The sequence below is a fragment of the Halyomorpha halys genome, unplaced genomic scaffold, assembly GCF_000696795.3.
Source record: "Halyomorpha halys isolate HHAL.00 unplaced genomic scaffold, Hhal_1.1 Scaffold103.1, whole genome shotgun sequence".
NCBI lineage: Eukaryota > Metazoa > Arthropoda > Insecta > Hemiptera > Pentatomidae > Halyomorpha > Halyomorpha halys.
Window position 1 is genome coordinate 987105 of NW_027115007.1, and position 16209 is coordinate 1003313.

The window sequence follows — 16209 nt, forward strand, 5'->3', positions numbered from 1 at the left end:
GTTTGGACCGTTAGTCTAGTAAATATTATAATAGTCGGAATCGACGAGCAGTTTCCTGTCATGCGGCGAAGGTTAAATGTGATTGGAGGGATTTATTGAAATTAATTTTAATCCTCCAATTTTGGCACCATTCTTCAAGGGTGGTGATGCGGGATTGGAGAGTTTGGGATACAATGTAAGGACCATTGTTCACTGACAATTTAAAAAATTTAAACAATTTTATTCACATGATCGATCAGAAATACAGAAATTGTAGGTTTTTTCTGTAATGAAGTAACTTCCGTTGGTAAATACATGAAATCATACAGGTATTCATCCATTTCATGGACATCTACAGTGCCATGGGTAAACATTATACTTAGAACAGAAGACAACGATCAAATATTCTTGTGGTCCATCATTATTCTGGTGGATTTAAGGCTGTAGACATTTATTTCTCAGATCTCCACTAAAGACTCAATTTGAAATAAATAAAATTTGATAATTAATAAGTGTTACACTTGGTAATAAATACATTTTAGATAATTCCATGATCATTCATCCTTCTCCATTGCGATAACTCTGTTGACCTCAGTTAGGCATATATCCAGATTTATATATGGAAGTAATTACCTGAATTGTATAAAGTGTTAAATATCATCAAAGATTAAATTAAACTAATTCCTGTTATAAATTACCAAGAAAATGTTTTCCACATTTCTTATTCAATAGTTAAGGAATTCGAAGCAATACAAGAAACCAGGCAGATATTCTACCCTTCAATAATGGAATTTCTATTTATGATATATGATTATAATGATAATACACCATTTATTTATTTTAAATAAATTTTTTTATCAAAGTTCTCTAATCTTTGACTAACCCAATTAGTACTTTAAGCAATTCTTGCATTTCGTTGGTGTACACCATATATTCGTAGCCTCGGGACTTATAGTGAGCAGTGACTGATTTTTCGTCGGTCCTGAAACAAAATACCTAAATGTTACGTATATTTATTTGTATGCAAGTATTTAAACTATATTTAAAATGTATTGCTCTAAACAAACTAAAAAATGAACGCAGAATCCTAGAGACATATCTTTTCAACCATACTTTAGTAGGATACCAATATAATCATTTGTGACTTGAAGAAGTAGTTTGAAATGTCTAAAGAAGGAAAAAATAATTTTTATTTTTCTTAAATCATATACAGTTTCTTTTTATTTGAATGTTTCACAGAAGTGACGACATAAAAAACAAATTTTAACCGTATGTAGAAAATATTTTTGTTGATTACCAGTTATTACCTAAGCAAACATATTTTTAAAGGTTTTGTAGAGTGATCCACAAATACTTTATATTTTCCTTTACCTTCTCAACTGACCTGTATTTAAACGTATAGACCCTCTGACCAGCCATCATTTTGAAGCAACACGGTGAATAGTAAAAATTATCTTTGTGTGATCAGTGACTTAGGTTTCAATTTAACAAAAAACAAAACAAAAAAAAGGTGTTATATTCTGTGAAAATAAACGCGGACGGTGGACGGCATTTTTTTTATTTTTGGACTCATCTATCCTGAAAGTAAAACCTCAAATTTTGAGATTTAATTTTTTTTTTTTACACGAATGCTTGATAAGGGCTAAATTTAATCCAAAACATTGAAATATGTTTTAAACCAAAATTCATAATTTTATATATTCATATATTGACCAAGGCACAGATAAACATAACAAGCTCATCAAAATTTGACTTACTTTATTTATTCCGTTAAAGCAATGTACGTAAAAAGATAAGATTAGAGATTGGTATTATGGTATTTTTGAGGATCTTATAATTGATCAGATATGTTGGAAAATGTGATGGTTGTCGTGACTAAGTGATTTTGAGTGGAAATAAATATATAATATTTTAAAATACCAAATAATGATGGGAAACCTGATCATTCCGTAGCAACAAGCCCAAATATTTACGATGGCGGGAATGTACCACATGAATTAGGATTGGAGCAGTTTTTAGTTAATTTATGTAGCTGGGCTTTGCTGCTCGTAAATATTGCATTTTTTGTTCCGCCGGGGAATGCACTGGAGCGCATAAAAAAACCTGATCCTTGAACTGCTAAAATTCATAAATTCTGCAGAATTTCGTTTTTGTAGGGATGGGTGCTAAAAATTATAACTTAAATGTTTAAGTTAATATCCTAAATTAACAAAGAATAAAAATCTTTTAGTTTTCATGGTTCAACATTATATTAAAGTTGGAATATCATTTTTCTCTCATATTGTTTAAAATTTGTGATCACACATCAATTAAATGTACAAAAAAGGAGATAAAAATAAATTAGGCATATTCAGTAATTAATTTATTCAAGTTAATTATTATTTATTGTGTAATAAATCATTTTTAATCATATTTTATAGGTCACTTTACATTAACTCATCTATAACCAATCGAACCAAATTACTTATTACGAATGTCAAATAACATGAAACATTTTAAAGGCTAGCGAAAGTGGTAACCTCTCGTTTTTTTTTTTTGCTACCTTTCTTTTGTACCTAGTCGTGCTGAAGTAGAACCTCCCTCTGGGCTGTTAGGTGCTCAGTTACCGCAAGACGCAACAATGTTGCAGTTGAGCAGCCAGCGCCTTAGACCCCCACCCTTCACCGATTTGGATAGTGTGACTACTGAGTTATTACCGTTTATAAAAAGACAAATAAGACCAAATAGGGCTTACTTGCAAACAGGCACATATAAATATATTTTAGACATAAGTCTGGTGAATAAGATATCATACTTTGATACCAGAGAAAAATTATGTTTAACTACTTCAAGAAGTGGGATTCAACAAGTTCTTGAATATAGAACACCGTGCTATTTGGTATCAAAAGAGTAATTGAACCAGCTTTAGTTTATTTATTTGATAATAAATTGACATTCAGTAGTATTAATTAAACCAATAATATCAACTCGATCAAAAATTGTAACCTGGGGTATTAAGATCATATGAGTTGGTTAGTATACTACGGCCAGGTCCACTTTGCAATAGTTTTCAGGAGATCGAGAAAATGGTTAAAATAATATAGTGACCATTTAACCAAAAGGTTTAGTGAAATTTACCATGGTTATGTAGTATATATGCTACTGTGATTGGCTCCACTGGACTTGGCCCAGTTTGATTATTGTTTTTTTTTTAATAGCAGATCGGCTTGGTGTGCCATACATGGTCAATGTAAGAGGTAGATAACAGAGTGATAATAACAGAACTGATAAATATAGGATTTATAAGAGGATATCTTGCAGCAGCCTGGGTTCAGTCTTCGGATTGTGAATGGGTTTCCCAAGTTGTAGGTCACTGCTCCTTTGACTGTTGGTAACTGGGAGTGGAACATCGTGAACATTTTTTTAAGTAATCCTCTATTGTCTCTATATGAAATTTCCGATGTAATTGGCTGTTTCTTATAAACCAAGGAGTATCCACTGCAATTCTTACGACTTTATTTTGAAAATATTGTAATTTTTTCCTTTTCGTAAAGAATGCCGCTCCCTAGACTTCACAGCCATACATTAGCAGTGGCCTAAGAATTGTCATTTCACAAACAAGAATAGCCATTTCTGATTTTAATTTGTTTTTTCTGTTTAGGATAGGATACAGCATTGCTAACCTTGCGTAGGTTTGAATTATTTTAATGTTGATATGGTGATTCCAGGTAAGACGGCGATTGAGGTGAATTTTCAAGGTATCTTATTGTTTCAGCGGCAGGATTTCATTTTACATTTTTACCTTTGAGGATAAATTTTGGTGGGTCTCTGAGAGTATAAACCTTTAGAACTACATTTTTCAATGTTCAGACTAATCATCCATTATTGAAGTATTGTTCTAGTGCATTAAAGTGACTGCAAAGTATTTCTAGATATTATTATGTCATTATGTTGAGAGAACACTGCTGTATCATCTGCCAACATAGCTATGGAGGTATGTGTGGACTGATGTCGTGAACATAGAAGATGAACAGAAAGGGAGAAAGGACTGAACCTTGTGGAGTACTGGCAAGGATTTGTCTGGGGATAGAATGATTGTTATTTATTTTAACAGAAAATGTTCTGCCGTTGAGGGATGACCTCAGAATATCGTATAAGTACTTTGGAGTGTCCACCCGCTTTAGCTTGTATAGGAGACCTTGATACCAGACCTTATCGAACGCTTGTTGGAAGTCCGAGAGCGCAACCAGGGTGTGCTTCTTCAATTAAAAACCGTTTGTTAAAAATTTTGATAGCCTTCCAGTTGGTGAGAAGTAGAATGACTATATTGAAAACCAAATTGATAATACGGAATAATCTCAATGCATTGAAAAAAAGAAAAAAAAAAGTTTTATTATAACTGATTCCAGCAATGTTGGCCCTGTTCGAAACTAAGCGCTTATGGTGCTTTGTAGTTTTTTTTTTTTTTTTTTATGAAACCAAATTAACATGTTGCCAGCCAGTTTTGCAAGAGCATCAGTATTGGAAAGCTACTGAAGCTGCAACACGGAAACAATGTCTAACTGAGCTACTCACTATATTTTCAACAACTATTGCATTATAATTCGTAAAAGGTATGTTTTGCACAGGGTATAAAGAATTTTTTTATCAGCTAGAAACAAATTTAATTGCTATAAACCCCACATAAGACCAACCGGGCCATTCTATTGATAATGAAATATATAAAAATATATTATATTAATTCATGCAAAATAAATTTAATACTATAATTTAATATTAAGTCTATTCCATTAGAAAATCTATAACATATTCCGATGAACAATCTAATTGATTTAATAACTTACTCATAATTACTTTTGTGAGGTGCCAAAAAGGTTTCTCTGTGTGCTGAAACAGAAGCAAAATCCGATTACAATAGTATTAAAATAAATCCAGTTTTATTATTATATAATACACAAAATTTGCTAAACATTAATGAGAAAACATTTGTTTTTATTCCGAAAAATGTTTTACCATTTTTTAACAAAGGCTCACTTTACACGAAGCTACTAGAAAGGAAATTAACCAGTTGGTAACTCGAGTTACTGATTAGTTACATACTTAGTAGAGACGTGACTTCCCACACAATGTTACTCATCAACAATTAAAATCTCTAGTTCGTTCAGTGTCGTCATGAATATCGAGCTTGGATGTATTTTGTAGACCAGACCAATGATGAAACCATCAAGTTGTATTATTATCTCAGAAGGAGAAGAATAGTAAGGTTTTGGGTACACCAATACCTTGAAAACAATCTTCAGAAGTAACCACTTCAACAATCTTTGTTGCTGCTAAACAGGTTTCATGACGTTCCTGACTTCTAACCATCCTTTCGTTTAATTTTTCTTCGAATATCTAGGAAAGTAAAAATTATATAAAATTATTTTTCAACCTTTCCCACCAGCAACAGATTGGTCTATTGATCACTCATCTTCAACAAACTAGAAACTGTAATCCACAGCGCGACGTTCCATTGTATTGTATTGCAACCCAGGGAGTGATATAAAGTAAACTCGTAAGTTTGCTGAGAAATTTCTTTTAGTACCTCCGTGTGCATAAGAGCTCTTATAAATAATTCCTAACAGAAAAAAATTGCGAGGAGACAACAGAGATATTAATTTTATTATTAATTGGGGTATCTTAATACATATATATACATAGATACATAGGGTATCTTAATATATTTTTTTAAATTTTACAAGCATATAATTTATCTCGAAAAATATTAAGTGAAAAAATCTTACAAAGACCTTTAAAACTTCATTTGTTTAACATTTTTTAACAAATACTCGACGAATAAACAAGTAAGTTTTTTATCATAGACCTGCCTCGAAACAACGTATTTATTATTTAAATTACAGCTGGATGGGAAAATCTATTTATCAAATACGTTATTTTATTTTAATGTTTACGAAAACCATGACCTTATTTAGTAAGAATACAAATAGAAAAATTAAACAAATCTCTCGACGTCAAGTTCCCTAATGAGATTTTAATGTCGGTAAAACAGGTGCTCGGGCCTGGAGTGCATGAAATTAAAATAAATAAACCCTAATGATGCCAAGATTTTCATAACATATTCTTCAACCTCATATATTACGTATGTTGGTGGTTATAAGAGTTATTGTAGCAGATAACATTTTTTTTGTAAAAATTCTTATCAAATGCAAAGCAGAACTGACACATTAGATATTATGTTAGATAAGGCTTTATATATATTACTGATTTGCTTAAATAGTAACACACCTGACCCAAAGTAAAATTTTAATTTAATTTTGAAATGGAAGTGTTCCAAAGATATTACTGTATCCAGGTATTTCTTTTTCTGCTGTGGGCTCATAAGACTATCTCAAAGGTAGTAGGTAGCAGCCCTGTCAAAAGCAACCACAGTCCACGGTACAATCTATCGAGTATGTCAAATAAAAAATAAAACGATTTTTTTATTTGTCAGATATGACACTATTCAAGCAAATCACCGATATGGCGACATGTTAATAGATGCTGTGTTTGCTCCTTCAGTGAGAAACCTAGAGGATAGTCGAAAAGAGTTATTTATATTTTTCCTTTGCGTTGTTTTTCTATGATAGAAAAAATTACTTAAATTACTTAAAAACATAATTTGATTACTGTAAACAATTACTATGTACGTTTGTACTTAGTACTAGGGGCTGTTTTAGTTTTTTTTTTCTTAGGATTTCTTGGAAAATGCTGAGGCTCTCAAATTGTTGACATTAAACATTTTGTTTTCACTAAATTTTCTTGTCCTCAATTTCATTACTCCCCTGGTATATTTAATATTTAATAAAAAAATAAGCTTTTTCGATTTTTACGAATGAAAATTAGATTAGATCCATATTTTGTTAAAGTATTTAATTGAATTAACGAATTACTAAAATAATTATTAGAGTATTAAACCTTAAACTATTTATTCCATTTACAAACTTATATCGTATTAATAAATATAAAGTTGAACTTGGCATGTTTTCATGTTTTTGGGTGGTGATAATCAATATCACAATTAATTTTGGGTTTCTTTTGTATATGATTAAAATTAAATAAAATTTATTATTTAAATGCGAGTACATTTTTTCTTAAGATTGTGAGTTTCAAAGTAAATATTTTTTTTGTTTATATTCATTTTAATTAGAAATTGATATTCATTTAATCTAGCAACTAGACAAATAAAAACGGTATGGGTAAGAACAGTAATTTTAAATTTATATTAAATATCTTATTTAAAGAAATATTTCACAGCATACTATTTTTTTTTCAAATAACTAAAAAAAAATTAATCCTACAGAGTGTGATTTGAAATCAAACCATTTTTCAAAATGATATCAGACATTTATTTAGTTGGAGTTGAACTAAGCTAGATGCTACCTGAAATTACATATAAATGTATATTTAATTGTTCGTTTGTAAGTTGAGGGGTTCAAACGCGATTTGACGTAGCCAAAATTTTTATAACATATAACTAGATAATCGAAATACTATTTCTGTATATTTTATCAATAGTTGTTGAGTTTCCACACTCATAGAAGATTCTTCTCTTTGAATTCTATCTAGGAGAACTTGTTCTTAACATCCAATTCCTTCGGAAACTGTCCAGGCGTCTTGCGGTCAGCAAAGTTTTCTGGGCATTGACCACAAGCCAATCTCCAACTGCGTCCCAACTCTTGGGCATTATCCCATTTCCAGAAACCGCTGACGAAGTGACTGTGAAAGCAAGTCAACGCATTCTTTAAGTTCATCAATAATTTTTAAACACATTGCAGGACTTACAGCCTGCGAAAATTCTATTTGATACTTTTTTTAGAAGTATTTTCTTCTTTTTCTTCAACGTTTAGCGTTAACTAACAAAACTTAGTCGACAACTCTCTCGCAAAATCTAGGAAAATTTATCTCTCTTTATTTGACTTATCTTACCATATCACTACATGAAGGTCACGGTGGCCGAAAGTGAGGTCAGCTCAGGTTTATCGAGCAATAATTGGGACCAGTTGAAAAAGGGCCGATGCATTCACTAATTTTCATCACTTTCCTATATTCAAAGTTTCCAAATCAATTTTCCTGATTCTGATCGAATTATTATTAATTAATTCTCTTTTGTTGCTACCTAGAATTATATCGTTGATAAAGACCATCAATGAATAGCAAATTGATTATTATCTGCATTTTTAGTAGACTCTCGTCTCCACCCTGGTATTAAAAAAGTAGAATTAAGAAATTAATTTACTTGTCCTATTGTTAACTTTAATAAGTAAATTAATGTTGACTTAAGTAATTCCGCTAACTGTAAAGTAATGTAATATCCATCAAATATGTTCAGGTTTTTTCTTACAGATAAAATACTTTTCCAGGATCCTAAAAGAATACAATAAATTTCTGTATTTTATTGGATAAGCGACGTCGAACCCCATTAGGGAGGCAGGCGCATCGCAAGAGGACTACCGTTAACCTAATCCATGCCACATCCGCTACAGCTCACGTGAAGGCATATTGCACTCCAGGCACCATTTGCTTCAATGTCTCTCCATGTTACTCTTTTACACGTTAAAGTATAGCTGCCTTAAAACAAATTTGAATATGTTGGTGTGCGCACCTAAGCTTAAGAGAATTTATAAAATATTATATCTCCCGTAAACAACAACCATTTTAGTTCTGAATTAAAAAAAAAAAATCAATTTGTAAAACTGTAATGAAGGATTAAAAACTAGGTTTAATGCTACATACTGACCGCTTTTAGACGGCTGGATATTTTTGCAGAAATAGTACCTATTACATAATTTATTTACTACATCTTATATATGTACCAATCTATGTAAATTGAACGAATTTATGTAAATGTATCATTTATTTTTTAAAAATAAATATATACCAATACTCCCTTTCCAATGGTCACTAGATGTAAGTTTACTAATATTGTTTTCCATTGAATAAATAAAATTTTACAGATTTCTCATTTTACCATTTCATTTAAATTAGAAGTTGGCATAAAGGTTAATCTATGAAATCAGATTCCAGGTATCAACATGCAGAACCCAGGTATAACTCCTGTAGCGAGAGAAACTAGATGTTCAACTAGAATCCACCAGATCCAGCACCTCGAGATTCACTGAAGCTCTCAAATTTATACAATATTTTCTTTTATAAAAACGTATTATTATTTGTACATACTACTTAGCCATGTCGATAAAACATAATGAAAAAAATAATGATATCTTAGTTATATTGTACGGTAATATTGCGTTTCACTTTCGCAATTAATTTCCTATATTCTCAATAATATATTTTTTTAAATTTCCCTTCATTTTATATATTCATTCTTAATGATTATTTACTTTTAACCAAAAATTTAATACAATTTTAAACGAAATACATTTAAAATTTACGACAACGGCAATATATTTATTAGACGAAGTAGTGGATAAAATTTATTAACCAAAAACAAAATTACGTAATAATTCATAATATTCCATATTTTTCGATATATAAATACCAGAAAATAACAGTTTCATTTTCCGCTAAATCCATTTTAAACAAGAATAAAACTATAAATTTTCATCAGCCGCTACCGTTAATTAGTTATGAAGGGTTAAATCCCTAGGTGATAGGATGCCTCCGTAATATTTTAAGCAAGGTATAACGGCGCAGGCAAACAAAATGGGTAAAACATAATTTCCATTTTCTGATAGCGAAATAGTTTTTAGCCGTTGAATATTCATCCATATTTTATTAAATCAATTAAAAAGTAAACATTTTTAGCTTATCAATTTACATCAACTGTTATGTTATCCCGGCTTTTACCAAAATTATTAATAAAATAACGATTCTTTGTAAACTATGATGAGCATTAATTTTAATTTAAAACTTCAAATTATTTATTAAATACAATTTAATTAAAGTTAATACCCCGTTTATAAATTTTGTTCTGAAAAAAAAGTCAGATAAATTCATTAAAAATGTGTCATTAAACGTTTTATAATTCTTATTCCAATATTTTTCTCACAATTTTACTTCTTGGAAATCTATTTTTATTTTCACCTTACTACCGTATTTCTAACTCCTGATATTAAATCAAATAGTATTATTAGTTAAGAAGAAATGCTGATGTCTGACTATTTCGGTTAAAAAATAATATGAAATTAAAATTCTATAAATTATTTGGGTACTACACTAATAGTATACTCGTATTAGTTATTATTAGCTAAGCGAAAAATATAAAACCAATAAAATTATAAAAATTTATATAATGGTTTATTATTATATTTATATCTATTTATTATATAATTAAATAACAATAATAATTAAATAATAAAATATTTATTAAGATTGGCCAAATAATTTTCCTTTTGCATTTAACAAATTTTCCTGTATCTTAAATAAATTTCTGACCAAAAATTCCGGTTGTCTCCAATCAAAACACTTCCTTAACCACGTTGTGTTTAATGTTCAATAAAAATATTGTTCGCTGTAGATTAGCTATAATTGGTCTAAATAATAGCTATAATTGTCCAAATTTTAGTTGGGTAATGCGCACCTAGAATTTCCATGGAAACTTTCGCAAAATTCTTTAATTAAATAGAAATAGTTAATATCATGTGCCTGTACTATTGCTGGTCAGATTAATATATGGAAGTTGAAAGAGGAATAAAACACAAAAACGGCTACTGATGAAATCCCTGTCGGTTTGAGGTTATTAATACATATTCCTGCACCAGAATAGGGAAAACCCATAAGTTATGTGAAACTTCAGCCAAATTTAATTTATTCTATATTTTAATATTACTCCTTTTAATCCCGTTGAATTATACAAAGAAAAGGAGCTATGCATGGAAAAGATTAATTAACTAAAATTTCTTAAGGACCTATATCAATAGTAAAAACTCACATACGCAGTTTCAAAAAACTTACGCAACCGACTTAATTGCTTAAAACCATCGACATTTTTCATGATCGGCTTTTATCTTGTAAAATATTGTCAACTAAATATTGACATACGAGAACTCTCATATGGAATAAATTTGAAAGAAATTTCTGCCCACAAAAGAATGCTAAGAATAAATGAATCCTTACAATCCAAAATCATCAATGTACCTTACCAAAAACAAAAAATATTTAGCCTTCAGACAAAAAAAAATTAGAAAGAAATTTAATTAGCATTAATTTCATCCCAAAAAAGAATGTTTACTTCCAATGAGTCATTACAAATCAAAATCCTTCGTTTAATCCTCAGTCCTCTCCATTGTCATAAATGAACTCAATGTTTGGACATGTTGCCTATTTGACCACAACCAGATTTCAATCTTTTCATGAATAGCTCCCTAACCATCCAAATCCACTTGTTTCTTGCTTCCACTTCATTTCCTGAAAATCCTCCTTGGTGCTTCAAAAAGAGATGACCTCAAGACCTTCTTATGTAGAAATATTATTGGAGTTCCAGCAATGACATGGTTCTCCACTAGACTGCATCATAGTATTGTAATATACTTCACACCACTTTGCCAAATGTATATTTAATTTAATACAGTTGTAAATTTCTACTAACAATTTAAAAAAAAAAAAAGGATCAATAGTTCTCTTAAAATGGCAAATAAACAACGTTGTAATTTTAGATTAAATTCATAAAGAATATAAAGTTATTATCTTAATTAAAACAAAATTAATATGCACACATGTACATGTGAAAATTATGCAATTATAGGAGTCTATGGTCGTTCCCGCGATTCATTAATTTTCGAAAATGTTGGCCGAGAAAATTTTTTAAACAAATGTCGGAATGCCGGACATTAAAAAATTTCACTTTCTGTGCTCGTAGGTTCGCCCACTGAAAGCTCAGTGATAGGATAATTTTATATGTCTAGTTGGAGTGCTCTAGCTATCAGTACGCCAGGCTTTGCGGAAAGGAAAACTTTTTACAACATCCAGTTTTATGACTGCTGGGACCATCACAATATGGCATTCGTCATATTAGAACTTAAACTGTTCAATAGATAAAGTAGGTCTACATATTCTCTTATCATGACGACCCGATCGGATGAAGGTATTGTTGACAATAACATCATAATTATAACTAGAACATATTCTTGAGCCATTTTCCCTTCAAAGTACTTCTGGTTTAAGGCCAATGAGACTTACATCTTTTTGCAGAAGAAAAGCAAACCATGATGTTGACCGTTGCAGGTCCATTGCCTTCAACAACAATTGGCTACCTCAGCTATCACTGAGAACTATTCTGCGTTCACCGGGTGCGATAACCTCAATACCGAAGTTTGGACGAAACCTACGTATTATTAAGTACTATTACCGAACTTACTGATTTGGATTTAGTTTTTCTGCAACCAGAATCAACTTAAAAAGCCGTTACACCGGTAGGTATAAAGTAATTTACTTTACTTGGGCTTTATGGATGTCGAATTCAAATTAAAACCTTTGATCTCCTCCACAAAAGTTTATTCCTCTTTTACACCCAACCCCAGAGTCAACTTCCTTCGACTCTTCTAAAGAATATGATGGTGCAGAGAAGGACCTAAAAATGTGGGATGTCAAAATTGGAAAATTGGGAAAACCTCAAGGTTGTCGCTTCCCAGTTGCTTCTACAAAAAAAATCTCCTTATATACCAAGAACAGTTGCAGTCGTCGCAAAACTAAACAAAACATCTTTTTCCTTTGCCCTGCTTGTTTTAGTGAACCATGCATCAGCGTATTAGCATTAGAATTTCAGATTCAGGCGATGAAGAAAATGAACACACCTTTTAACGTTTTCTGCAGGTGTCAAAAATTATAAAATTGTATGAAAACAATTCGTAGGATTCTGTTCACCATTTGTAAATCATATCATTTGACAACAATTAAAAAAATATTCACCACTTGATCATTTCTTTTAGTTGTTAAGGCATTTTTTCTTTTTCTGTTAACTATGTTTGCATTCTGTACTTATTATTTTTCATTGTAATCAACTAAAACACATAAAAAATACAAATTTAACTGTAATTGCATATTTTTCTTAAAATCCATTTAAAAATGTTTTTGGTGACCTTCCATTTTTAAGAAAACCATCGATTTAGAAGCCTGATGAAATAATGACTAACCGAAACATCAAACCGACGAGGATTAGTAAAAGAGCATCAGTTTTAGAATTCGATTATACTTCATTTTTTATTTACCGTATTGTTATAACCACATTCATACCACAAAAATAAATAAATACAAACTAAAACTAAAGGACCAGCAATAAAAAGAATCCCAAATGAATAATTATTAGTTTGCAATAGTAACACATTTTAGAAAAACTTTGGGGAAATAATTCAAAATAACCAAACAAGTTCAATGCTTGTCAAACGTATTTCTGTAGGAATCCAATGCTTTTGACCTCTGAAGATCAATATTTCTTTGCAAAAAGCTACAATAGCAACGTTTGGGTATAACTGACTAAATTGGATATAAATAATTTGAAACTGTCCTTGTTTCTGAGATAAAAAAAAATTTCAATTTACCTAATTTTTCATAAATGCCAATAACATGCTCTCTTACATTCCTGCCGCCTTAAAACCAATAGCAACCATGATTTCATGTCAACTTTCCCTAAAGAAAATCTATGCTGCTTTCCATTATATACCTGCCTGACTCCCACTTAATCGAGGGTCAGATAGCTCGCCGCTTTGGACGGTAGAGCGATTAATAAACATGGGGGAGAAGCGGATCAAAGACGTCCAATCTGCACGGATTATCATAATCCTGTGGTAACTAGCGATGAAGGATTGATGGGCAAATGCAAGATCCTCATCCGCATCAAACGTATTAGCTGAGCCCAAAGAGAAGTCCCTGTTATTAAGAAAAATAAATACAAATTAAGCTTAAAAAGGAGTTTCATCAAATAAAAAATATGACTTGTAGCGGTAGTTTAATTGATGAAATTTTTAGTTATTATAACCTGGTGCTTCAATCAATTTTGTCAGAGCGTTTCTTGGATTAAAATGACCTATAAACGAGGCCTCAATATGGCAGTAGCAATTTTTGTTTATAGAAATATTCTTGGCTAAACATTTCCAACTTCTGCCAATAACAGGCCTTTGTTTTCAATGCTTATATAACTATATAAGGATATTAATTTATAATATATGGAGTTCCATACATTATAAATTAATAACCAGCCGCCATATTTGTTCTCCTTAAAAGAGTTGGTTGCTCCATTATGCCATATTAATATCTTTTAAAGGCTTGGTGAAGATGCTAATTTTACTGTAGTCTGCACCTCCTAACCTCAACGTTCAAAATCGAACGATAAAATCCTGAAATAATATTCGCATCTACCTTTTGGTTGGCCTCTCGACTGTGCTCACGTCGGGCACCCTTATAAATTAGTTGGATATCAAGTAGTGTTTAATGTACCCTCCTAAGAAGTTTGGATTTCCATACTTTTTTAACCATAATTCAAATCTCTATCGGGCATTTTCCTGTTTATAAATAGAATGTTTTTCAATTTTCATATATAAGCATTTATAATTCATTCTATTAAACTTTACGAAAATATGGACATACACGTTTTGAAAATGATATTTGCGTGTAGATATTAGTAATAAAAATTAATAAATATAGATAATAAGTGAATTATCATAAATGAGAAGAAAATTAAATATTTCTCGGGTCGAAAACTAATTCCTGAAAATAAAAGTAGTAATATAGATGCATACTGTTAAATAGAAAATCCAAAGATTTTAGAAAAGTTAAAGTTTAAGATGGTTAAGAACGGTGCCAAATATCTTATTAAAATAGTTTATAAATAAATATAGTGCAATGTGTAGTAATCACGAAACTTTCATTAGTCTACTGAAGAAGAAATTTATTTGAAGGTACCCAAAATAAAGTGATGGTGAAAGCTGCTTGATGCAAAACAAACACATAATTTAATTTAATTTCTTTTAAACTACAACCATGAGGTTACCCATTGTTATTATAAACATCGTATCGCCGCTCCGGAAAAATTGGAGACACAACTGCAATTTTTTTGAGAAATTGACTATTATTTTGGCAGGCTCAAAAATATAATTAATAGTTGATTATGAAACAATACAAAATATTTACAAATCAGTATTTACACAATTATCAATTGCTTTTTGGAAAGGAAAGTGTCGGGAACGATATCGACTCAACAACTGTTTATTACAAAATTTGAACTTGAAAACTATTCTTTGTGTGATTTCACACCAATAAATATTTATTGCATTTTACATAACGACCTAAATGTTCAACTTTTTGTCATTGTACACGAAAGATAGTTTGAATATTTTATGATTACGAATTAATTCGGGTATTTTATATATTTATAAGCTTACAGCCGGAATATTTCCATACCAGAAAATAACTTAAAAGATTTTATTAGCCTGTTGAACATTAAAATGACTCCCTTATTCTACAAACCCTGATATGATACCCCTAAATAATTTTAGTACCAGTTTTCTATAATTTTTCATCATACTTATTTTGTTAAATCGCTTTATACTCTTCATAGTTTTGTTAATCTTTCTTCAAATTAACTTATTCATAACATTTTCTTTATATTTTTAATTCTTTTTCTCACTTCAATTATTAATTATTTTATGAATTGAAATGCCATAATGACCTAAAATGTCCATAAATTACTTTCATAGAAGAATGAAAACGAATTTATGAAACGTCATATCAAAATAAATTGGTATATTTTTTCTCTTGTGTGTCCCTCAAATATTTTCAATTAAATTATACTTCTGAACCCCAATCATATCAGTAAACAAATAGTTGTTATAGAAAATTGGTAGGTAACTTTATCATTCTATATTTTACTGCATTGATTATACTTTTAATCTATCTTAAATAAATTTACAATATATTCCCTCATAACTATTTTGTGGTAAACTATTAAAACAAATTAAAATATTCACATGAAATAAATTCAATTAATTTGAATCATTTAATCATAAAGCAATTTTATTTTTTGAATTCGAAGGTGACGCATTATCTCAAATATTTGATATGCCAAACCTTAAATGAATGTTCTTGATTATCTCTGAATTAATTCCATAAAACTCTCTCATCAGAACATGTTTTAAGTTAATTTAGCTACATATATGTTTTAAATACTACAGGACCATCTAGAATCTGATTTTTCATTATAAATCTTTTTTAATAGTCGGTTTACCATTTTCAAGATTTAATTGTCGATTATTATAGAAT

The 16209-nt window shown here is 30.2% G+C and overlaps 1 long non-coding RNA gene across 1 annotated transcript in view; it reads right to left on the reverse strand.

The window, feature by feature from the left end:
* Positions 1 to 790: 790 nt before the first annotated feature.
* LOC136796924 (uncharacterized) overlaps positions 791 to 16209 on the reverse strand; it is a 16121-nt gene continuing 702 nt past the window's right edge. Inside the window, exons 2-3 of the long non-coding RNA XR_010844718.1 lie at positions 4803 to 4845; positions 791 to 961 (exon numbers count right to left, since the gene is read on the reverse strand). This is a non-coding gene — a long non-coding RNA (uncharacterized lncRNA). The remainder of the gene's footprint in view (positions 962 to 4802; positions 4846 to 16209) is intronic.